This window comes from Vanellus vanellus (genome assembly GCF_965231255.1).
Source record: "Vanellus vanellus genome assembly, chromosome: 25".
Classification (NCBI taxonomy): domain Eukaryota; kingdom Metazoa; phylum Chordata; class Aves; order Charadriiformes; family Charadriidae; genus Vanellus; species Vanellus vanellus.
The window spans coordinates 4,234,340-4,260,129 of NC_138930.1; the positions used below are offsets into that span (position 1 = coordinate 4,234,340).

Below are 25,790 nucleotides of genomic sequence, written 5' to 3' on the forward strand. Positions count from 1 at the left end.
GGGGTTTGGCACTGTCAAACATGAGATCAGTTTATTCTGTTACCTAAAGCATCGGACTGGGGTTTCTACAACATCCATACTTGACCCTTTCCTACTCCCTGCCTCACAGGTCTCTCCTGGGCTATGATCTGTGGGTATTTACGAGCCAAACGTGCTTTGAACAACTCAAAGCATTTTAGAAAAGCCTCCAATACCTCTAGAGAGCCTCAGTTCAGCAGGTAGCCAGTAAAGCCCATCGCACTGCCAATTTTAAAAGCAGAATGATTTGTTCTCTTAAAAAACAGTTAACCTTTTCAGTGGCTCCTTTATGTACCGAGAAGAGATTCGGGTGGGGAATAGAGGGAAGAGTTTCTTCAGTGCAGCCAGATGGAATTCCAAATCCAGGCAGTTTAGCCAGGGAGCTAAGGGGAAGATGTCAAAACATGCTTTCCATTAACGTAATAGCAGAAAACACAACTGGTTTAAAACACTATATACAAACAATTACTGTTCTGCTAGCAGAACCTTTGCCAATATGAGTGATTTTGTAACCATAGTTAGTTGAAACCAACAGCAACAGAGTTGTAAGTCAGCAATATGGTATTTTATTCTTAAATATTTGCTTGGGATGCTACTTGACATCAGACTTCAGTCAAAATAAACTTTAGCAAACGATATGTTAAATGATCCCATCTGCCTGTTTCAAAGGCAAAAATGTAGATTTTGTTAATCCTGAATTTCCAGTTCAATCTTCCAAAACAGAAGGGTCGGTTTCTGTTCTCATTTAGCACATTGTAAATCAAAAGTGAATGGGCTGAGTTCAGTGGTATAGGTCAGAGGCGCACATATAATCAAGACATTAACAGCAGTTTTTAAAAAATCAAGTACAACATTCATTTTCTTAGTGGAGACGTTCTGCTTTCTACAGATGGAGGGAAAAGAAAAAACACCATCATCATCTCTACATCTGCACTTATGTTGCTCAGGCAAAAAGCACTCCAGTAGAAAGAACGCACATTGTTGAGCTGAGCACTCAGATTTTTTCTTCTTTCTCACAATCACTATATGCTAAAAACATCAGCTAGTTCACCCTCCAACCCTGACACGGGGCTACAGCGGGTCTTTCAAAGCTACAAGTCAAGAAATGGGCCCAAAGGAATATTACAAGCAGTTTATATTAAGTTCACGAGAGACATTTTTGCAAATGGCTTCTGGCATCATTGCTCTTTCCAAGATACGACGAGAAAAAAAAAAAAAAAAAATTGTGTTTGCAGCCTTAATCTCCAGTTCGGTGAGTGTGTGCGCACGTGTGTCCAAGGGAGAACGGTGTTTGTGCTTCTGCAGTGGGAAAACACCCACTGCTGTTACAAACTCAACAAACAGCATCAGTACAGAGATTAGTTTACCTTCCAAAATAGATTTTCAACACACTATTTTCTCAAAGGAATAACACAGTCAACTCGCTGTGCCCAGATGAGTATGATTTCTGAGGCTGGAGAGGGGGGCAGTCTTTTAAAATTAAAATGCTTTGTTATTACAATATTGGACCATATTATTGCGTACCTTCTTTAACTGATCAGCGTATGCTACTGCTGATTTGGGGGAAAAACATACAGAGAACAGGCAATAACTCAACCCATACCTTAACTTTCTGATGCAAGAAAATTAGTAAAATTTTCATAAACGTGATAGAGGAAAAAGGTATAAAAATTGCTGCATAGAGGCCACAGGCTACCAGTTTGTACCAACTTTCAATTCACTATCAGCCGAGGATGGCTGTAAGCCAGGCGTGTAAAGTAGAAATTAATCCATAGACAATTCACTTTTCTCCAGCAGAACTATTGCATAATGTTCTGACTAATCATGTAATTCAACCCTCATATACGAAGCAAGCAGTCAGAAATCAGGAGATGCATTCAAAATGTTCGCTGTGGAACATTTTGTTGTCCAACATCAGAATATAAATTCAACCAACTAGCTGCCAAAATGAAAGCTATCACAAGAATTCCTTAATGATAGACTAATAAGAGACTCATCACCAAAGTATTAAGTAATTCTTTGGGGAACATGAGTAAGAATTGCAACGTATGATGTATTAATTCAGTTATTTGGTAGCAATTAAGAAAAAAACTTGAGTTTTAAGGGCAAGAGGTTAGAATACAGCTGGAAAAATTCAGTCCTCAACATAAATTGTCTCTTGAAATGTGTAAAGAGAGGGAGTGTCACTGAAGCTATTTTGTGTTTCTCATCGGGTACTGCAAAGAGAACAGCATGGAACAACAGAGTTTTAGCTGGTCTATAGATCATGCTCCCAAATGTTTTTGCTCCAAAATTCACTTTTTGAGATCACTTCACATGTACGTTCACTTGAATTGTAAAACAGCCCAAAGAATGATACTGGAGTCACTTTAGCAAGAAATCCCCCAATCCTTTTCCCCCAAAGCATTTCTCTAATTAAATAATTTCTCCAGGGGTTGGTTGGTTGGTTGGTTGGTTGGTTGATTTCCCTCTCTTGGGGTTTCAGGACCAAAACACGGCTCTGAGCACGGTCTCTGCATCTTCACCAGCCCCCTGCAAGATTGCCAACCCTCTGAAGAAGGGAGAGAAAAGTGGGGGGTCAGATCCTCCAAGGAGGGTCTTCTCCTGGAGGACCCACTCTTCTCCTGGAGGACCATTCCAGGGGAGCAGAGAGTAGCCAGCAACCACACCGAGTGCTTCTCTTAAGAGGACACAGAGCAGGCACAGCCGTGCAGTACGCGTCCCCCTCCTCAGCATCCAGGGGGCAGAAGGCAGAGCAATAATCATAAAATCATTTAGGTTGGAAAAGACCTTTAATAATGACACCATCCAAAAAAATGCATATGTGATTCTGATGAGGGAGTAAAGCTGCACTTGAGGATTTCAAAGCACTTTACAAATATTAATCCTCACCAGTCCACCCATCTCAGCTTTCCGGCTCCTGGAAAAAAGGCAGGTATTGAATTTTTTCCCTAATGGAAAATGGAAATGAAAGCACAGAGCAAATAAAGCAAGGTTTCCCCAAACAGGCTTAGAAGTACCAGTAGATGTGGATTCCAGATCAGAAAGAGATGGGACTTGCTAGACCAGAGACTAGTTTATGCCTGAGAGCACAGTCCCGCAGGAGAGTGAGGTGGGACGGAAACCCCAGCGAGGACTGGGTCCGGAGGCAACGAGGTGCATCAGACACACGGAATAAACAACATCCTGCATGGTGTACTCTTGGAACTACACTCTATCATAATGTATGTATATGTGCATATACCGGTATATTTTTATATATATGTGCGTATATATATAAAAAATTAAAATATACATCTATCTCCACATACACAGATAAAGATATAGCCTCAGGGCCTGCCTAAATACACAGAGAGATTTTATTGTAACAGACAGACCCTCAGATGTTTTCATATTAAAATATCTCCTTTCTGTCCCCATCAAGGAAGAGATGATTAGTGCTTTTTTACAGATGAGATCGGAAGACAGAGCTTGCAGGGCACCTGTGGAGCTAAAGACAAAGCACATTTCCCTACAGGGCAACAGTAGAGGACTTCAAAAATTCCTGAGCCTTACAATAAGGCAGATCATGTTTTTATGAGCGATTGCACCCATGAAAAAGATGCAGAAAAATACCTGGTCCACAGTTTGTATTTCAGAGAGATTTACCCTGCAATCCACTACGCGGCTCAGCTGAAATCCACCAGGACAATAGATCCAGTGGAATGACCCGAAAGGCATTGCCTGGCCCACGCTCCTGTACGCTCTGTCCTCACACCGTGCTGGGAATCCGAATACCAACTCCCCAAAATCAGCTCTAAAAATCAGGACTTTGTAGTTTATTTAGTTTATTGAGCACCAACGTGACAGCTCGCGCATCATGTGTTTCCTCCACGAGGGCAAAGGCAGCCGTTTGCTCGCAGTGAAGTTGATCTCTAAAGGGGTTATGTATCTTAAATAGCCCGAAGATCCTTCAACTTGAAGGCACGCCGGGCTCTTCCCTAGTAACGAAAGGCTGTGGCTACAGCTCTTCCCAACAGTACCGAGATGACGCAGCAGCAGCTGATGAGGCACCGCACTGGAATGTCTTGGATGGGGACTGCAGAGGAGGTTTCTGTGATGGGTAAAACACACTGCCAGCACAAACCAATTAACCCCCAGCTTTGTCGTAAGACAATCTGTCCTGTCTCTCCCACGAAACCACTGTGAGCGCTCTGGGGCAGAGACCGGCCCCACTGCGCTGCTGTACCGCACCCAGGATAACGGGTACGTTATCGGGGTACGTTGGGACTTCCTGGCACCGCAACAGCTCAAACAGTCATGGGTTTCAACCGATATTAGATAGTAAGTCTAAAAGAAGCTATTTCTACTTAGTGCCTCTACCCCAAGAAAGATTTAATAATGAACTGACTCAAAATTTTAGTAACCAGGTAAACCCCCTGGAACACAGAGTTTTATTAAATGTTACAGACATGCTGACTGCACTTTTTCTCTAAAAAGTTGGGGGGGATTGTTTCTTTTTTGTTGTTGTTGTTTGTGGGGGGTGTTTTTGTTTGGTTGGTTGTTTTCTTTTAAAGCTTTTTAAGTTCTGAGCAGCATCTAAATTGGGAAGAATGAAAATGTGGAAAACAGCAGTGGTAAGAATCAAAAAGCACTTTTGCTGCTCCTGTATAATTTGAAACATGACTTATCTGGCTTACAACTCCTTACCTTACACAATTATCTCTAATGGTTCCAGCATACAAGACAATACTCTGAAATTTAAATAAGTCCATTTATTAGCACAGCAAGCAGCAATTCTAACCACCTAAGTGCTTCCTGCCTGTGCCAGCAGCTCCTCTCTGGTGAATATTATCCGATCAAGGTGCTGGGAGCAATCTTATGGAAATTACCATCATAAATGCTATTCCTAAAGGAAAACATTGACACCACAGACCTCCGGGCTAAGCTGCCCAGCTCAGGTTGGGGTGCTGCAGGTTGTCAGCCTCAGCAGAGGATGGTGCCTAAAACGCAAAGGGTGAATTTTGTATTTATGGTTTGGGGGAAGGTAATTAATATAGAAAAATCTACATTCTGTGTTCAAACTGCAAAGGACAGGTAGACTGCAGGCAAGCCCCCGTTTCTTCAAGAGTTGTAGGACCTGGGTGGAGGATATTTCACTTTCCTGGTGGGTGCAAGTCTTCTGAACAATGGTGCATATCTATCATATTAAGAAGAATAAATATTTGCTTGAAAGAAGGAAGCTCTGAAGATTAGCTTGGTGACCAGAAGTCATTATTTCTCTTATTATCTGTGCCTATTAAAGAAAAATTTCCTCTCGTGATTGGTCATTTAAGGTCATGAATATTTGAAAAGATCTGCATTTCATCATCTTTTAGGGGGAAGGGGGGGGTTACACAGCACATAAAATATTTTGTTTAAATGCAAGGACTGAAGATAAATCAGACAGAACTAGTCCACGTGCTTTTACTCACATCTACCCCCCTGTTTCACAGCCCAGAGATGGATTTCAAGCTGTTTTTTTTCCGACTGTACCATCCAAAACAGCTTGGGGGAGGAGAAAAGAGAAAGATATCCTCGTACAGACCAGGGAGGTGACAACACTGACAAACAGTGTACCTACAACACACCAAGAGGTTGGTCTTATCTCAGAACTTGCTTCCTCTCAGCTTTCTGCAAGCTTCATCTTATCAGAGGCTATGCACAAATTCTCTTTGCTGCCCAAACAAGAACACAGTCCGGGTAAGAGAAAATAAGAGACTGCTGCCTGCTTGCCAGAACGGCCCCACATGGGGCTGAACCAGCCCTGTGCGGAATCTGTCCATCAGCCTCATTTCCCATGAGCAGCCCCAAGGTGCACAGAGAAGGGCTGTCTGTCCATCTAATCACACTTCTCCAAACCCTTCCCTTCTCCAGCCGCAGCCTGGGTTGCGGCGGACTGGGCAGGTTTGGCCGAGCAGCGAAGGAAAGGCACGCTCGCCCGAGGCAGGCAGCGCTACGCTGCTTGGTAAGGACAGGCTGCCTTCTCCGCCCTCCTCAGCAAAGCCCTCCTTTGCCCTGGTGGAGACTCAGCCCTGTCCTCGGACACGGGTGAAACCCTCTGCCACCACGGCCACGGGGAGAGGAATGCCATTTGCATTCCGAGTTACTGCCCCTGTGCCTCACTAACCAGTCCCACAGCCCTGTTTATACACCGAGTAGAGGACGCTTAAGACTAGTGAAATTGTCCAACACCAGCCATAAACCCATCCCAGACACAAAACACACTGATCCATCAAGCGCTGGTTCAGCTCAGGATCAGATCTGGGAGAAAGCCAAGCAGGCAAAAGAAAAAGGCTTTTTTTGCATGAGCTGATTAGAGCTCCACTATGTCTGCATCCAGTCCTGCGAGCAACAAAACATGGGAAAGCCGCTGTGCGAAGGCTATCATCAGATGCAGCATGCTCAGATGATCTGGACTGTTTCTGCCTTTGCACATTGTTTCCGAAAGGTGCCATTCTAGGAGACATATGCGTAATAATGACCATAGATAACCTTTCCAAATCAAGTGAACAGAATAATTTCAACCAGTGTGGTATCCAGGCCATCGCTGCATCCCACTGTAGGGCTGCTGGATGCCTATATGAGAGAACAGTAAAAATTAAATGCTCAGTATCCCAATTTCTCTAACCACTGTAGCACTGTTTTAGGAGAAAAAGAAAAAAAATCCTTGTGAAGTGTCCCACTGTCTACCTGCTCAGCTGCACAAAGGCAGGCTGGTCTAACTCAAAGACTCATAAAACACAGTATATTTGCTACTCAGGACGGACCAGCAGAACAGGATCTTTACAGGCAGTTGCGATGTCACGATGGTGATACTGAGGTCCCAGTTCCTCAGCCTGGTACCCTGCCATTCACCCACACGCGCTAACGAAGCGTATGAAACGGGTGAGCCCCTCTCCCCATAGCTGGCTGTCTGTGGACTAACATGCCACATCAGAATTTTCTTTTACACTCCCAATTATGCTCGTAAACACGAAGATTTAGGTTCCTCCTAAAATGCTGCCTTATCTAGCACAGGTAGGGGGATTACCTGGCAGCACAAGGTGCCTTTTTCTCCAGCCCGCTGAAGTCTCAGCATCCCACGTACCCTCCACCAGAGATTAGAAGAAATAGAATAACTAACATAATTCCCCAAACAAGGTGAATGTTTGATCAGCTGTGTGTTAAGGCAGAAATTATCCAGAACAGTCCCAGGGTTGTCATGGTGGCAATGGGATCTTAAGCTGATACTAAAGAACAGTCTCACAATGACTAACTAGGTGGCAGCTAAGGAAATTGCTTATTACACTTGGGTTGTTTGCTTATAATCATTCCGCCCACACCTTTTCCTTTCTCTCTTCTTCCCCTGATGTTTCTTTGTCAGTCTTAGCTAGTGACATCTCCAAAAGAAGGAGCATCCTTAATTATGGGCTCAGCTCAGAGGGGCCCTTTGCCTTACACTAACCTTGGAGAACCACCAACCACGTAATCCCAGACAAACTCCCGAATAACTGGTGCCTCACCACACAGATTCAGCACCGATTTTATCCTAGAGCTTCCAAATGAGTTGGGCACTTACAAGACTCAGCTATGGGGACAGAAAGATCTTTCTTCACACCCAGATTCACTTGTGCCAAGTGGCCTTTACAAGGATTCACTGGTCCACAACGTGCCCGCCAAGGTGCGTACCAGCATGGGATCAGTTCCCGACAGGAAGGTGAAAAATGTGCACTCTGAAGCTGTATGGGAGAAAAGTAAATCAAGCCGGGATGGGGAAAATATAACTCCACATGCAAGTATCTCCACCCGTGTACAACACCAGAAGCCACTTGGCAGCTAAGAGAGGAGGCAGCAGGACTGGAGGTGGGTCTCCTCCCTGCCCCAAACCCTGGAGCTTGCTGCCACATACCACGGTACAACACAAGTCCTTTCCTATGAGGAGAGCGGAGCGGGCAAGGCTTTGGAAACCCGGACCCACATTGGGAGTTTCTCACAGCAGAACAGAATCAGGTGGTGATGGTACAGAAAGGAAACACACCTCTTCCGGTAGCAAAATTCACAGCATAGATGCAGCAAGCAAAAGAAAAGTGCTTTTGTCAGCTCAGCTTGGGCTGTCCCGAGAGGCAGAACTCCTGACGGGCAGGTGCTGGTCTCATGGAGAGACGCTGCTACACGCACCTTCGGAGATGGTGGCATCCACAGAAGCCTTCTTGCCTCCCACTTTCACTTCGTTTCTGCTTGTGTTCTACGTTTTCTTTGTAAGGACTAGAGATTTTGCAAAAACTAGAGATGCCCTGAAGAAGTCTGAGCGTGAAGTCACTGCCACAAAAGACAGGGACGTGTCTCAAGCTGCTGGTCTCCATCACAGCCTACACGCAGGTACCTGCTGTTCTTTGTCCTCATACACATTCAGACATTCCCACACATAAAGCCAGAGAAGAACCACCTCAAACAGAAAAAAATTATTTGTGGAGACTGGACGGTCATAATATGCGTCAATGAACCAAATGATGCGGCCGTGAGGAGTACCGCTGCAGTCGATGCAATTATTTCTTCTGTCAGCTTCTTGCTAGAGACACTGAGGATTTCCTTCAGCAGAGTACAGATTTGTGACAAGAAAACAAAGAAACCAATTTATTTATTTATTTTGTATTTGCTTTATATAAAGTCATCATTGGCCAAGCATTCAGTGACCCTGGTTTCTTTGAAAGCAACTGCAAAGTCCAATTGTTAATCTCTTTCAAAGCTTCATCGCTTCGAGACATTTGTACTGTGCTGAGACTTCTCCATTTATTAAGCTCAAAAATTCTTAATTTCTTAATAGAAATCTAATTTAGGGAAAAAGCAAGCTGAACAGTTGCCTTCAAATTACTTTTCACATGCCTTAATTTGGCATTTCTACAGCTCTTAGCTCCTGTGTAATATCAGATCAACAGAGCAAAACAGTTTATAAAGTTCTTTTTAGGAAGACTTTTGCTTCTGTTGCAATTTAAAATACTCCTCATAAATTTAATGCTGGATAGATACCGCCTAACCCCCCAGTGCCATAAGTAAGCAGGAATATCATCAGAAGATTTTTTGCATTCAATGACATGAAGCCACATGTCTATACATAACTATATATTGTTTTAACAAGTCAGCCGAATTAAGGAAATTCAAACTTTTCTAGTCCTTCTGTTTAAGTTGGGTGAAACACTGACATAGTCACCTTTCATAAAAACTTGACCCAAAGCTGAAGGTGGGTTTGTTTTTTGTTTTTTTTTTTTTTTTTTTTTTTTTTTCCCCTCTCCCCCCTAACTGGAAACAGTTTGTGTGCTGACGGGCCCTGAAATAATTTCCTCCGTGCTTTCTGTGTTACAGAAAGGGATTTTCTGCAGGTAGTGTGCTGTGCAAAAGGACTCCTCTTTGTTCAGTGTATTAAGGGGTACCTGGCTAGCCCTGAAGAAATGTTTTGCCATTTATTTATGTATTTATAGCTTAATTAGTTAATATGCTACTTAGATGGAAACAGCCTAATGTGAGAAAGCCACACAATAAGGTGGCTTTGTGAACGTTTGAACACAGGAATGAAGAACTGCCAGTCCAAATAAGACAAAATACTGAGTCTCAAAGCGCAGATTACAGAAGGAAAACCTCGCATGTGTTTCAAATATCAGAAACATAATCCCGGCTCACCGAGCTGCGTGCGCTGACACACGGGGAGGTTGGGCGCTCCTCTCCGCAGCACCCACGGCAAGCCCTGGCACGCTGGGCCGGGCAGCGCTTTGCTCCAGCTGGCCGGCGTCCAGACGTTAACTGCACTGGCATTTGTTTCGAGGGAGGGAAAGAGGGGAAAACTTGGTTTAAATATAACTCGGCAGCCTCCAGCAGAAACTTTGGCTGAGAGGCGAGATACGCCTGTTGAATCAGCACTGCCCTGCCCGCGCTGTGACTCTGCACGCCGCAGGAACGCTTTTAGCTCCGGAGTACTAAAACTGAACAAGGAAAATATGCTAGAATACGTTAAAGCAGCTATGTTTACAGGCCTGTATTAAAAGCGAAAACATGTTGTGATTAAACGTAACAGCTGTCAATGCTCTGAGGTGTTACAAGCATGAGACTATTTAAAGACAATGACTGGCGCCATCTATTTTACTGCGATCGAGCTAGGAAAAGCTACAGTTATTAACCACCGACTGAGGCTTTATGTTTATAGCAGCCCTGAAGTTGTCACCGAAAGGGTAACAAGACCAGAGGTAACTTTTAGTAGCAACGGATAGTCTCAACTGGAGACTTCACCCCAACAGATAGCCAGGACACACGACATCAGTGGCGCTGGCTGCTCGTGTCTTCAACCATTACGGCCTTAAATTACCATTCCAGATTTACACATGCAAAAATATACAGACAGCATATTTGTAATGTACCTTCACATACATAACACATGATTTAACAGCAGCTCTCTCTAGACCGCACTCAACCTTAAGTCCCGAGATGGGCGACCCCATCCCTCCTTCCCTCCCTCCCTCCCACCCCTGCTGCTGGGGACACGTGGTGCCCAGTCCCTTGATGAAGATGGGCCTCCATTTATATGCCAAACCTACAAATTTATATGCCAAACCTACAAAATGTTCTTTGAGAGGACAGATCTGGTGCTAAGGGAGAATTTGCTGCACTGGGCCATGGTCACAGCACCCAGCGCATCACCTGCACCTCTTACAGCCTCTCTGGTTGCTGTAGCACAGCATTGGGATTTCGGACTCGCTGGGACCCTTCCACAGCAAACAGAGCTGGCACGCAGGGCCCCAGGACAGGGACACAGTACTATGAGAGGAATTCATGAGATGCAAATGGCACAGCAGGGAAATGCAAAGTAGAGACTGTCTGCGGAAGCCCCATGTGCAGTCCGACAGACCTGGCTCTCGCATTCCTCTGTGGCAGCGGATGCCCTCATCACCATCCGTGACTGCATTGGGATCATCCTCGTTTTGCAGGATGCAAGCTGGGACAAAGAAATCCCAGTTGTCAACCCCTCACTTGCTTTTGTGTGAGCTTTCACCCGTAAGGCCAAGATACTGGAATTACCCGAGAACGCAGATTCCGTTTAAAAAACTATTTCCAAACCTCACTGGTACAGGCACACCTTTGAGAACATGAACTCTAAAGGCTTCAACCAAAAAAAAAAACGGAGCATGCCCACAGCTGTATACGCCGAAAAGCAATGCAAAAACATCTCACAACATTCAAATAAATTTCACGTCCCTTGGGACAGCAATACCGAGAGGTAAAGAACCAGTTGGCTGTGTTGTTTTTTCTTTTTTTAAATAGGAACTGAGATTTTCAAAATGAAATAACAAGTGTCAGTGTGGGAGCCACCGCATCCCACCCCCCATGTCTGATAGCCAACACCCATAAATTGGTCCTTCAAGTATGGCTTTTCGTCACCTGACTTCAGCCCTCTGTAAGTCAAACTTTGCTCATCCTTGACTCCTCCAACACAGAACGGGACCTTCAGCGGCTGATTAAACCCATCCTGAAACAGGCAACCATGAGAGGGGCCTTCCACCATGCCTCCCCTTCCACGCTGACTGCTTTCCACTAGATGTGCAACATTAAAATAAAACCTGAGAAAAGACTGAATTCATCTTAAACTGACTAAAGCAAACTCATACCGAAAAGTCAACCAGCGGAGGCACAGAGGAACCTCAGTCTTTGGGAGCTTAAGGCTTATATTTTGAGACAGGTGGTGGGATTTTTTTTTTTCTTTTTTTTTTTTTTAAGCCAGCAATTACTCTCTATTCTCAAATGATTTGTAACTGAGATGGAGAGCTGAACAGTTTGGACAGAAGCAGGTAAAAAAGCCTCATCTAACAAACGAATCTGAAGCTGAGCATGGTCAGTTTAAGGATATTCCCACACCCAAAAACATAAAGTTTTTTTTTTTTTTAAATCACCATTTATTCCACTTTACTCTTTAATTAGTAAGATCTGCTTCTTTCAATAGCAAAACCAAAAAAAGACTTTAAGAGTAGTATCTAAGTCAAAGAATGGAAAGATTTAATCAGACTGCAGGAACTCACGCTTGAAATAGGCACATACACAAAATCCCACTTTAACAGGAGATGAGTGTTGTTTCACAACATACTTTATTCAAAACAAACAGGAGAAACCGAGTCAAGAATAGACGGCAGACACTTAAAAATAGGTCTTATTGCAATTTTCGCTCGTTTCTAAGACCAACAGGGAAGAAGCAAAGCGCTGGGAGGATTTCAGAGCTCTGGCAAACTAAAGGGATGAGCTGGAGTTGAAAACACCCCCCCACCCCCCCGGTAAGACCCGGAGGAGTGCCCGAGGGGGGAACGGAAACAACATAAAAGGTACAGAAGCTTCTTTACGGGAGGGCAGAGGGGTAACGGCCCAGCCAGCCCCTCTGCCCGGCCACTGCCGAGCTCCCCCGGCTGCCGGGGGGGGGGGGGGGGGGAACCGGAGCCCGCCGGGCTCTGCACCACCCGGTGCTCGTTCCGCCCCAAACCCCGTGTAGAAGCGGGGAGGTAAGGGGCGGGGAGGGGGGGAAGACCGAGCCAGGGAGGGAGAAGTTGGTTACCGGGTGAGGCGCTGCCCGCTCCCCCCGCCGCCACGCCGGTTTGGCTCCGCGTTCCCCGGGCCGGGGCGGGAAGGGGAGCGGTGCCCCCGGGGGCAACGGCACCGGAGTGGATGGGGGGGGTGGTTAGGGAGGTTTCGCTTCCCCCACTCCGCCCGGCCGCGACGCCGCTTCCAACTTTCCGGAGGCGGCGCGGAGAGAGCCCTCAGCCCCGAGGGGGGGGAAGGGGGGGGGGCGGTGGACCCGCTGTGAGGCGCGAAGGCGGCGGGTGGGACCGGGGGGGGGGCCGCCCTCCGCCTCACAGACCCCCGCGGAGGCCGCGAAGCGCCTCACCCCCACCCCACCCCCCCCCTCTCCCCTCACATCCACCCCGCCGCGGGCCCCCTCAGCGGGCGGGACCCCCGCGGCCGGGCCCCCGCTCACCTGCCCTCCCCGCCGGGCGCCGCGGGCTGCGCTGGGCTCCGGCCGCCGGGGCCGCGCGTTGCTCCCGTTGGCAAGTAACAGTCTCCAGGGCTACGGTCACTATGGCGCCTGGCGCCGGGTCTCGAGGCAACTGTTGCTACCCTCTCCCCGCACGTCACCGCCCGGCCCCTCCCACCCCGCCGGCGGACGGCGGCGCTGATTGGCGCGGCGGTTGTCCGTCGCGGGAGAGGCGGGAGGAGGCGGGGATGGGCCAATGGCGACGGGGAAGGGGCGGGGCGGAGAGTTGGCGCGCGCTTTGGCGCTTCAGCGCGGGGCGGGCGGGGAGGGGACGGGAAGGGGGGGAGCGGGGGGCCGCCGTGGGACGGGGCGGGGGGGTGACACGGGGGGACGGGGGTGACACGGGGCGGGGGGAGGGGGCACAAAGCGGCGATGGGGTGAGCCGCGCGCTTTGAGAGAGAAGGGAAAAAAAAAAAGTTAATTTTCATCTATTAAATATTAATGTTTAATTTCAACGTCTCGTATTTAATATTGAAAAGTTCCCGTGGGCTCGGGGTTTCTCCGAGTTTCTCCCTACCTGAGCTCCCAGTTCCCCGTGACATCAAACCGTTGCCATAGCGACCGTCTGTGACGTCACAGCCAACCAAGTTGGGGGGGGGGGAGAGCTGATGGAGAAACGGCACTGGGGGGCCCTGGTTTGGTGCAAATTACAGAAATATAAGTGAATTGCCGTGCAGCGTCCTCACGGTCCGTCCCTCCGTCCCCCACCCCCGCCCCAGCGCAGGTGGGACGAGGCACCGGCAGCGCGTGAAGCCCCAAATTTGGGGAATGCGATGGATGAGGACAGAAGAAGCGGCACCGCCCCATGGCACAAAGTTCTCCATCAAACGGGAAACGGTCCCTGGTGGAGCCTCAGCGGTTAAATCCGCAAAATGTTTTTCTCCAGCCCCGGGGGGCCGCAGCAGCGAGAGCGCGATTTCCATGGAGCTCTGTGCGGAGCCGCAGTGGGTCCGGAGGGGGTATCTGCCGGCTGGGAAGGGCTCTGCACACCCGGCCAGAACGCGTGCGGGACCCGCTCGCCCCACACTTACGGATATTTGCACATGTGCAGCATGACAAAGCTTTGGGATACTTCAGGGAGACCTTCAAGCCCCTTCCAGTGCCTAAAGGGGCTCCAGGAGAGCTGGGGAGGGACTCTGGATCAGGGAGGGGAGCCATGGGACAAGGAGGAACAGTTTTACACTGAAAAAGGGGAGTTTTAGGTTAGGTATTCAGAAGAACTTCTTGCCTGTGCGGGTGGTGAGCCCCCGGCGCAGGGTGCCCCGAGAAGCTGTGGCTGCCCCATCCCTGGAGGTGTTCAAGGCCAGGTTGGACGGGGCTTGGAGCAACCCGGGCTGGGGGGAGGTGTCCCTGCCCAGGGCAGGGGGTGGCACTGGATGGTCTTCAATGTCCCTTCCAACCCAAACCAGTCTGTGATTCGCGGATTCCATGATTCCGCACCATATACTGCACCAGGGAAAACCCACATAGCTCATGGGTGGGAGGATATAACTGATGTTTTTATGTTGGTGGTGGAGAGAAAATGATGCCCCGACTATAGCCTCCGGACGCAGAGACTGGCAAAAGCAGCGGGTACCTCGGCTCTGCTCCAACTGCCCTTCCATGAACATCCCTCCTGCGCCCGCGGTGAGAATCGGCGTTACCCGGCACGGCCCCCCCCCCCGCCCGCCGGGAAGCGGTTCAGGCTGGAAACTCAGCAGACTTCAGGTGGGGTTTCCTTGAAATCCCTTCCCTGAGTGACCAGGAGAGACTCAAAAGATTGCGCGGGGTGAAAAAGGGGATTTGTAGCCTTGGGCTTACATTCCCACTCTGGATGGGAATTCCAGCGCTCCCCCTGGCAGTGGCGGGTCTCCCGGATGCACGCAGACTGAAACCTATCCGTAAGGACAGCCTTTATTCCTGCTTTTTTGGGGGGGGGGAGGGGGAAGGAATTTTTGACAGTGGGCATAACAAATTCTGCCTCCACGGGGTCGGGATGCTCCTCTGGATACAGATTCCTATAAAAACAAATCGGCGCGTACAAACCTTTCCAGGGAGTTCAAGCAACTCCCTGGGAAATTAATATATAGTTGTGAGAACCCCAGCTCACGCTGAGCCGGCCGGTCCCGGTCTTTTTGTAAAGAATGACCAAATTCTCTTGTTTTCTGGCATTTCGTGGGGGCTGAGGTTTGTGTCTGGCCCTAAGAAAGAGACAGGGAAGGAAACGCTGACACTGCTCTTCATGTGATGATTTTTCTCTTTTTCACCTGGCGTTTGGAACAGGTGACAATTTTAAACGCATTTGAAAGTTAAGATGGTTCTGTTGTTCAAATTCTAAGAGGTTTCTCTTTGCAAAGGGTCTTGAGAGCGTTATGACGGTGCTGAGCCCGGTCACGGCTTTGCGGTTAAGGTTTAATACAGTTTTTTTTTTTTTGCTCCTGAAAGAAGAAATGACGAATGGAGGCAATAGCTCTAAAAACAAAAGGGGAGATGTGTCCTGCCTCTTACTGCGGGAATCCCGTCTCCCACCAACACACATCAACCTCGCCCCAGGCAGAGTTAACCCAGCCCTATATCCTGGGCATTTCTCCGGAGTTTAAAATGACGGATAGATCCGCGGCGGCTCAGACACTGGCTTTAACCGCGGGAGCGGGAGGTGCTCCGCTCCCCACGGCCTCTCCTGTTTATTTGAATCCCGGCAGTAAGCGCCGCGTAACGAAAACCGGTACGTGCTCTCGGTCGGTCCCGGTTCCTCTCCGCGGTTTTCGAAGGCAGGTGCTGCCAAGGAAAGCTGCATTTTTTATAAAGCTTTACGGGATACTTGTGTTTGGGGGGGGGGGGGGGCATTGCTTAATAAGCAGTAAAATAGAAAATAGAGGTGGACTAGTTTTTGAGAAGTCATCCAACGCACATAAACATCCACCTTTGCCTTGGGAAACGGAGACCACATTAACGTGTGGTTCTTAATAGCTCCTTCCGATGAAGGTTGTTCTCATTTCTTCCCTCAATCTCGTTTTCTAAATTAAACAACCCTCTGTTTTTTTCCATAAGAACAACCCAGGCCTTTCCTACAGAAGCGCTACATAAAATAGCTATTTTTGATCCTGCGATGCTGCGGTCACCTATGCACCCTACTTTGCATTCGGCCGTGTTGAATTGCACCGTGTTTATTTTGCGTCGTTGCTCAAATTCACTGAGAGCTTACTGAAATCCTTCAGGAGTGCCCGCGGTCCTTCCCAGTTTAGTAGTATCACCTGCGCCGGGGGGTTGCAGATCCCTCACCCCTTTCGTTTTCAGGGCGTGATTCACCACCGCACGCCATCTGTACCTCTGCAAAAGAAACGTAAAACACATTCGGGTGGGCTCTTCCTTCCAAAATGCCAATTAATGCATGAAACCCAAAGCACAGGTTCCCTCTCTTGCCTTACCCTGCCAGCGATATCCCGAAATTCTTGATAATGCCCGGCACAGGACCCCCGGTAAAGTCCTGCAACCCTTGGAAGTGAGCCAGTTCCCTCCTGGGAACCTGAGGAGTAATCACAGGGCTGAGATTTTTAATTAGGGACCTGTCCGTCACCTCCTGTGTCGACCTGATCACTGGAATTAAATTTTTTCCTTGTTTCTCGCAACCTGTCGCGTAAACCGGATCTCGTCCCTCTCAGCCGGTGCGGTGTCCGGGTGGGTGCGGGGGAAGGAGGCTGATTGAAAACTCAAATCTTTTAAATCTTCATCTTTTCTTAAGCAAGCTGCTGGTAAAGGAAGAGAAGAAAGTGCGCCCGCTCGCGAAGGAGTGCGTCTGCTGCAGCTGTGACAGACACCCACAGGAGGGCACGGTCCTCCCAGCAAACTGCAATGCCGCTAAAATCCCGTCCCGCTCAGGGATGCCTTTGGCTTGATTTCGCTAAAGGGCGATTTTGAGAAAAACTAATCTCTTGACGGAAGCAAATGCCCTGCGAGGGCAGCGGGATCCTTTGAAATTACATGTTTATCCCTGAAAAATACTCCTGGTTTGGTTGATGGTAATGCAACCTTACCTGAAGTTATTCCCTTAAATTGTTTTACTGAAAAAATAAAAAAGTTCCCAGAGGATTAAAACTGAAATAAACAACAAAAAAATTACCTTTGGGGTTTTTTGCTTAAAAAAAAAAAAAAGTTTGCTTGTGTTCAGCCAGTTTTAATGAGGAGAATCCTTATTTTTATACAGGTACCAACCCACACAGCACTTCCCTACCTGAAAGCGTTCTGTTCCCCCTGTCCGGGCTGTATTTTACTGCTGAGTGGTCTCAGTGCGTCCGGTGCAGAATATACGGAGCCCAAACTGGTGGGTCTCGGGGTCCGCTCTACTGCAGCATAAACAGCATCATCCCATGCAAGCGCAGAAGATCATCTAACCTGTGATAAAGGGATTTCTTTTAATATATCCGCGATAAAATGTATAATTTTATAAAATTATAACTTATAATGTATAAATACGCCATTTATAATGCTGTAAAATTTATAAAAACTTCACGATGATTTTCAGTTGTGGTGCAGATGGGATAGTTCTGGGTTTGGAGACAGGTCGTAGCTCAAGAGAAGCACTTGAGAAGAGAGGAGATCTCCATAGCAGCTGCTCCGGAGGGAACTTCTTCAGAGGGACAGAGGCAAACGGAAGCGATGGCTTTTCCCGCGCGGAGCTACCGCGTCCCTTAGGCACTGCAGCGTGTCACTGATGCCGGGGGAGAGCCCGCTCCGGCCATGGCCCCAGGAGTGTTGTCTTCTGCATCACAAATTTCTGGATTTGGTGCTGGTGAGACAACGACCCAGGTCAGTGCTTTTGGCCGGGCTTAAGAGGAGAAACCTGCCGAGCGCGGGTGTGCCGAAGCCGTGCTGGGATTTCCCAGTGGCATCGCAACACGGACCCTCCTCTGCCCACACGTCTCTTCAGCAGGACAAATGAAATCCAGGCGGTCGCTGCTGCCCTGGTACGGGATGCTCTGTCCCCTCCTGGCAGCATCACCGGGCTCTGCTTTCCTTCCACCAGCCCGAAAGCGGACAGGCGAGTGCTGGAGAGGAGAGAGAGAAGGAAGGGTTCAGCCCTTCTCCTGCCCTTTCTTCTGTCCCCCTTGGGTGGCAGCAAGTATCCCAACAGTCCCGGCAAAGGCTTCCCCGCCCGTTGGTTTGGTGGACTTTGAAGAGGTTACTCTTCTCAACCTTATGTCTTCCCCCTAGCAAGTCTTTAGCACGGCTAGAAACTCAAACGCTCTCTCCTCCCTCCCCACCCCACCCTGGAATTTTTCTTTCAGCAGAATTAAAGGACTAAGCGTTGCTCTGGAGTGTTATCTGTTTGGTTTGGCCAAAATTCTGGAAATTCTGAAAAAAACGCTGGGTACGGTCATGGGAAAAGCAGCGTATGTGGGGTTTTTTTTGCCACTCCCTGCAGGGAGCTATAACCTTCTCGGCTCGCAGAAGCTAGAGGAGGATGTGTCCGCAATTTGGATGTGTCCGCAACTTGGATGTAGTCAAATATAGTCATATTGATATAACTAAATCAATATAGCTTATGTCAACACGACTTTTGTATGGAGGCAACATCTGTGCCGTTAAACTCCCAATGACTGAATAGCCCTGGCATGAGGTTTCAGTGGAAGTTCTGCACAACGTAGAACTTCTTTTCCAGTGCTTTGAGTTTAAATAAGTCTCCTCTTGTTTCCCAGATAACCACAGGCACTGAGAATGATGGGGAGGGACAGAGTAAGCAGCAGCCTGGGAGGGAGTGACGGACGGGGTCAAGAAGCCAAGGGCCTGGGCGATGTGACGGGAAGGGATCACAAAATCAACAAAACGCCATAAGCGGTGTCACCTTCAGCATTTGCATTTGAGCAAAGAAGTGGTTATAAGGCACCGTCACGGAGAAATCCCCAAAACGGTTTCTAGGAGGTCAGCGTGCCAGGGTGCCTCTCAAGTGCCCGTGCAGTCACGCCAGCGGCACGGCGGATAAATGAGTCGGAGACCGGCGTGCAGCCGCGGCGCTACTGTCGGTTGGGATCCCGGAGACGCGGTGGGACGGCTCCCACGACCAGGGCGCTGCAGGAGGGGGTTACAGACTCTTTAGGAAGGAGCTCCCCTGGGGATGGGTGAGGATTAGAGAGGAGACAGGTAAGGGTGGCGCTGTAGTAGGTGTCTGTTACCTGCTGCCTCACCAGGAGGGACCAGTGGCTGAGGACCTCTACAGACAGGCAGGAGCAGCCTCGTGCTCGCAGGTCCTGGTCTTCATGGGGGACTTCAACTGCGCTGAGAGCTGCTGGAGGGACAGCACAGCAGGGCACAGGCTGTCCAGGGGGTTCCTGGAGCTCATCAACGATATCTGCTAGGGGTGAGGGCAAGGAGAACCTAATTTATATTTCCATGTTTAGTCGGTGCAGCAATGTTCTCTGGGGTCGCAGAACAAGGAACCCCAAACACAACCCCTTTACCTCCAAGCTGTTACTGCCACTGCTTCCAAAACCACACTGCAACGCTGGCAAAAAAAGTCCTGCTTTGAGGTTCTTCTTTCTAGTTAACGCTCGCAACAGACAACTTCTGGTTGAAGATGTTACACCTTCATCGGTTTGCTGTCTCCTGACAGGTGGGGTTATTTTCCCCGTGTCTCTCCTGGCAGGTGAAATCAGCCACTTCCTCAAACCACCGCTTTCTGTGGCTCACGCTAAGGCTGGTTTTGCCTCCCAGACGTGGACACGCTGGTGGAAAGATCCCTGCCCTAAATTCGCACCGCCTTCTCATGCGTTTTGGAGGCGAACGTTACCAGCAGTGAAGTTGAGAAACGATCACCGAAATTGCTCTCAGGCAAAACCAGCTGCCCTCATTTAGACACGTTATTTACAGGGTTTAAGCCGCATCGGTTGCTTTTGCCTGCAATGATTTAGCAAACTTTTGCGCATCAGCAAATCCGCAGGGCGGATAATCAGCAGGTGTGGGTGGTGGCTTGGGAGGAGAACTTCACCCCTCACCTGCTGGATCTGACAGCGCTGTGGTCGCCGTTGAAGACACTGCACTCAGGGAGGTGGGAAGAGCCGTTGGGTTTCTGTACCAGTGTCCCGCTGGAAGAAGGACGGCAGCAAACAGCTTCAGCTCTATCTGAGGGAGCTGTAGCTGAGTCTTTAAGGTTTTGATGGACAGGCTGCAGTGAACTGCACCTTTCCACACCAACACTCTGCCAAAAGCCATCACCTGCCCAGCAGTGCCGAGAGAAAGGGACGTGTGCTTTTGCTTTGGCCACCTCCACGCAAAGCCTGGCTGTGGAGCCTTGACCAGCAGCAAAGAGAGTCGTTGGGGACAATGAGAGGTGACAACTACTTCAGCTGCTATAGTGTGGTTTCCTTCAGCCATCGCATGAGGGACAGTTTTCTTCTACAAAAGAAAAAAAAAATCATTGTTGGGAATTGTGCTGTAGGGGCTGTGTGGGCAGAACTGGTTGTCCTGTGGGATGAAGAGCAATGGGGCAAAGACCACCCGGCTGGGTATGGCGTGACGTGCAGGCTGACTGGGTACACCGGGGAGGAATTAGTCCGAAACCAGACCATGGGAGGAGAACCACTTTCTGTCTGCCTACCTTATGAATGTTTTCAGTGTTTCAGGTCACTTCTTCCATTCTGAACTGGGACAAAAAGTTAAAGTCTTACGGAAGTACTGTGTCCACCTCTGGAGTCCCCAACATAAGAAAGACATGGACCAGTTGGAGCAGGACCAGAGGAGGCCATGAAGATGATCAGAGGGCTGGAGCCCCTCTGCTGGGAGGACAGGCTGAGAGAGTTGGGGGGGTTCAGCCTGGAGAAGAGAAGGCTCCGGGGAGACCTGAGAGCCCCTTCCAGTGCCTAAAGGGGCGCTCCAGGAGAGCTGGGGAGGGACTCCTGATCAGGGAGGGGAGCCATGGGACAAGGAGGAACAGTTTTACACTGAAAAAGGGGAGTTTTAGGTTAGGTATTCAGAAGAAATTCTTTGCTGTGCGGGTGGTGAGCCCCTGGCGCAGGGTGCCCCGAGAAGCTGTGGCTGCCCCATCCCTGGAGGTGTTCAAGGCCGGGTTGGACGGGGCTTGGAGCAACCTGGGCTGGGGGGAGGTGTCCCTGCCCAGGGCAGGGGGGTGGCACTGGGTGATCTTCAAGGTTCTTTTCAACCCAAACCATTCTATGATTCTAAGTTTGGAACCTGAATATTAAAGAGAAAGGTTCAGCTTGTTTGTGTGGAGAAGTCCAACACGTTCACAACTGTGGGCGTTTTAAAGTTCTGTAACTTTTTTACTACAGGGAGTTTATGTTTAAAAAAACGCAGAAAAATATTAGGTAGTCCTGTGGATTATCAACATTTCAGCCTGACTTATGGGTGCACAGGTCTTGCACCGCACTCCGACGACAGTCAACCATCATCAGCAACTTTTCCGCGTGCATTGTCCCACAGCACACAGAGCAGTATGGGGACTCCGGGCAATCAAGCGATAGGGCGTGTTTATGGGTCACTATCTCTCTGGTTACACATTCATCCCTTTCCTGGTTACAACACAGTTTACACGGGGAGGACAGACAGGGCACAGCCTTGTTCTGCTTTGAGCTCGACCTGCCCGGTAAACATTGGGACACCATTGCATCAAATCCCTCGGCCTGGGAACGGGGAAGCGAGCCCGCTGTCCTCCTCCGACAGCAGCAAGAGAAAAGATGTAATTCTTTGGTTTATTGAAGTTCTGGAGATGCGGCTGTTTTTTTTCTGAGCTGCTGGAAATAACTTCCCCCTTGTATGTGTAATTTTTGTATGCATCTCATTTCAGAGCAAATGGCTTTCCATCCCATTCTTTTTCAAAAGGAATTACCTGTGGCGTAAATAGCACTGCAATTTGGTTTTAGCTTTAATGTTCAGAGGATATAGGCAAGAGCTCTGAAGGGAGGTGATATCTGGCACCAAACTAAATTATTACATAGGCTAGACATCCTAATTCTCCGCTGCCTTTCATGCTTTATAAATGCATATGCCACATACTATACTTTGCATGTTGTGTAAAGCAACAGACAGCCTTTGCCCGCACCGCGTTGTCTCAAAATCCACTAGCGTGAAGGTTTTAATGAGCATTAAACAAATAAAAAGGTGTTTGTGCCTATGACAGTCAGGGCAAGTGCTCTTTGCTCCAGTTTTATTTCTGAGAAGAAAACTGCAGAAGAGTCATGTTGTTATAGACCGAGGCACATAAAGGTCACTTATCATCTGGTGTGTTCTGCTGAAGTCTCCTTGACCCTGGGGAAGCTGTTGCGATTTGGGACAGCTGAGAGTCGGACCGGAATGCAGAACTTAATTTGGGGGGGGGATTTTAGTTTGGGTGTGTCTTTTTTTCTATTGTGTGTGGGTTTTTTTGGTTTGGGGTTTGATTATTTTTTCCAGCGACACCCACACCTATCTGCTGTAGACCCTTTCACGTGACCAGAAAGATGCTGCAAGTCCTTGGTGCGAAGGAGAACGTGACCAGTTTAGGTTTAGAAATGATTGTGCTATAAAGAGAGTCTTCTGCTCCCCTTCCTTCCTTGTGACCACGGCTTTAGCAGCCTATCTTCTCGGTGCGTTCCTTCTCCACTTGTTGCGCTTCATGTGGAAATTTCTGAACGAGTGGATTGTCGTCCCCCCCCTCCACCCCGTTATCTTACAAGTCAATGTCCTGAGGTGCAACTACATCTCGGGTTGAGTCACTGGCTCCTCCTGACTCCAGAGCTGGAAATTTGTGACCGTTATCGGTGGAATGCCGGCCCAGAATAGCTTACAGATCCACTGCCAGGGCTGGATGGGAAGGGCGATAAAAGTGAAAAGTTGTGTAAACTGTCCTGGGTCATTTAGGCGAGCAGATATGACTTCTTCCATACAGGGAATGACTAAACCGAAGAAGAAACTTATTTCCACCCTCTCTCTGTGTCCACAGCTGGATGAAGAGGCGACTCTTCGCTTGAGATAGGAAAGAACTTGCAAACGGAATTTCTTTTGTTTCACCAGAAAGCGGAGTGATGTTCTGTAGGTCACCGGAAACCTGTGGCCAAGATGAAGAAGGCAGCTCGTGGCAGGAAGCAGCGTGCTGTCTGTACCCCAGCGTTCCTAACCACAGTCGGGTGATTTGACGTGCACAAGCCTAAAGCACCGCGGCCCCAATCTGCGTTTATCCTGGGCCTTGTCAAGGCAGTTATCCTACCGCTCCTGTCTTGTGAGAGACACCTCTGTCCTCGATGGCATCTTCCTCCACCTTAGTCTTCTGCAGCAGCATGTTGAATACCTGCAGATGTCAAGGCAGGACAGAAACATGAAGGAATCAGAGAATCATTTAGGTTGTAAAAGACCCTGAAGGTCACGGAGTCCAACTGTTAACCTAACACTGCCAAGTCCACCCCTAAACCGTGTCCACCACGTCTACACGGCTTTTAAATCCCTCCAGGAGTGTGTCTACGCTCAGGAAAAGGTGACTTCCATCTCAGCGGTCAACGAGCTGCAACGTCCCAGGCACAGCCAGCCAAGATGCTGCTGTCCTCCTGGAAGCGATCCAAGCAGACCATTAACCGGAGGTTTTACCACAATCGTGCACGTATCTGCATTTTCAGCTCGGTATGCTCAGCTTAACATTTACCAACGGGAACAAAATGGATTCTATGGAGTTTTTGGTCCTCCCTTTGAGGTCGAGCCTGTTATCAACAGAGCTCGAGGCTGCTTCACCTGCAGCCATCTCCCCCTCTGCCACAATCTCCCGTCACAAGCACAATTTAAAGGTAACATCAAACTTTGATTGGTAAGAGTGACTCTATAATGGAAAGGCATCTTCAAAGGGGAAGGTTTTTTTTAGCATTTCTTGAATATTCCACATTTGCCCGGTATCTGCTGGCAGCTGGGTCCACAGTCAGACTCAAGTCACCAAGAACTCTCCCCCAGCTCCCATCCTTCGTGACGTGCCTTTTCTGAGGGCAGCAGATGTGACGGTTCTTCACACCTCTGCCAAACTAAAATTATAACTTTATATGAGCATCCCACAATTCATTTTATTTGGATAACCAACACTGTAACGCGGGCTGGTTGTTCAGACGCCGCGTTTCGGTCTGCTTTACGGAGCCAAACCCACGGCCCTGCGCTTGCTTACCCGCTCCTGTACTGTAACATACACAGCTTCGCTTTGGATGTTGATCTTGGCAGCGAACGCGCCACAGGGCACGGCTTCTTCTGCAGAGCTGCGTCCGCTGGCACCAGAGGAGAAACTGGATTTCATTCCCTTTGAAGTCCCAGAGACTGAAAATGTCCACGCAGACAGTAGATACCTTTTCTGCACTTGCCTCTCTCCTCCCTGTAGCCAACAAATGCGGGATTAAGGCATGTATTTAATGCTTTCCCCTCCCCCCCCTTTTTTTTTTTATTTTCCCACGTGCCCATGTATATAACTCATGCAGGTTGCAATTTTCGTGGCATGAAAATTCAACGAGATCAATCAGGAGCCGGTGATTGGAACAACCGATATCTGCAAAGACTTTCCAGTCTCTCCCGGCCGAGCCAGCCGTTGCTAAAATTCAGCCCAGGCGAGCGATTCTCTGCTGTGTTAATATTTCCTGGAGCTGCTCGGGCCACCCGGCTCGCGGTGCCTGGGAAAGCGAGAACCACAGGACTCCGTTGGAGTTAATTGCTAGTCAATACAGAGGCAGCTAAAGCGATACTTGACAAAGAGTGCAGTCACGCCGGTGCATTCGCTGGTTGAAGCTTAACTACTCCATGTTTGTTTGCACAGGGCTGGGCTGTCGTCAGTCAATAATAATGGTTCTTGTAGTTACGCCAAGGTATAAGCCGATCCCCCGCAGGCAGTGAGAACGGTCCCTCTCCTGCCTGTGGCAGAGTTGCCCGAGGACCATCTGCACTTAGCTCCTGTCTGGTCCTTCACCAGTAACGCGGTCCCCTTTGCTCCCAGAACCAATGGGAGTTTTGCAAACACCATGGCATCCACCTTTGCGGTGGTGCAACCTCAGCTTGACAGACAAGGACACCGGGAGCACAAAAAAAAGCAGCTTGCCCAAGGTAATTCGTTGGCTCAGGGCATCATCAAAAATAGAACTGGTTACTCCTGCCACTTCAGTTAACCTTTGGGTTGTGCCACTGAATCTTTTCTTGGTTCACTGAGAATGTCATGGCCCTCGTTGGCACAGCAGGTACTGGCTAATGACCAAGGCAGGACAGAGTCACAGAATCCCAGACTGGTGGGGGTTGGAAGGGCACTCTGGAGCTCCCCCAGTCCCACCCCCCGCCAGAGCAGAGGCACCTCCAGCAGTGGCACAGGACACGTCCAGGCGGGTTTGGAATGGCTCCAGAGGGGGAGACTCTCCCCCTCTCTGGGCAGCTGTGCCAGTGCTCTGCCGCCCGCACAGGAGAGAAGTCCCTCCTCAGGTTGAGATGGAACTTCCCATGGTCACGTTTGTGCCCGTTCCCTCTCGTCCTGTCACTGGGCACCACTGAGAAAAGGCTGTTCCCATCCCCCTGGCACCCTCCCTTGAAGGATTTATAAGTGTTGATAAGATCCCCCCTCAGTCTTCTTTTCTCCAGACTAAAGCCCCGAGTCCCTCAGCCTTTAATCATAAGAAAGATGCTCCAGTCCCCTCATCATCTCTGTAGCCCTTTGCTGGACCCTCTCCAGCAGTTCCCTGTCCTTCTTGACCCAGGGAGCCCCGAACTGGCCACAGTGCTCCAGATGTGGCCTCCCCAGGGC

The 25,790-nt window shown here is 49.0% G+C and overlaps 2 protein-coding genes across 2 annotated transcripts in view; one reads left to right on the forward strand and one right to left on the reverse strand.

The window, feature by feature from the left end:
- The window catches only part of RFX2 (regulatory factor X2), a 63,126-nt gene extending 50,025 nt beyond the window's left edge, over positions 1-13,101 (reverse strand). Inside the window, exon 1 of the mRNA XM_082495543.1 lies at positions 13,022-13,101. The gene's annotated coding sequence lies outside the window, so the exon portion shown is untranslated. The remainder of the gene's footprint in view (positions 1-13,021) is intronic.
- Positions 1-25,790, forward strand: part of LOC309681428 (acidic leucine-rich nuclear phosphoprotein 32 family member B) — a 239,592-nt gene that overhangs the window by 112,214 nt on the left and 101,588 nt on the right. The gene's annotated exons all lie outside the window — the stretch shown is intronic.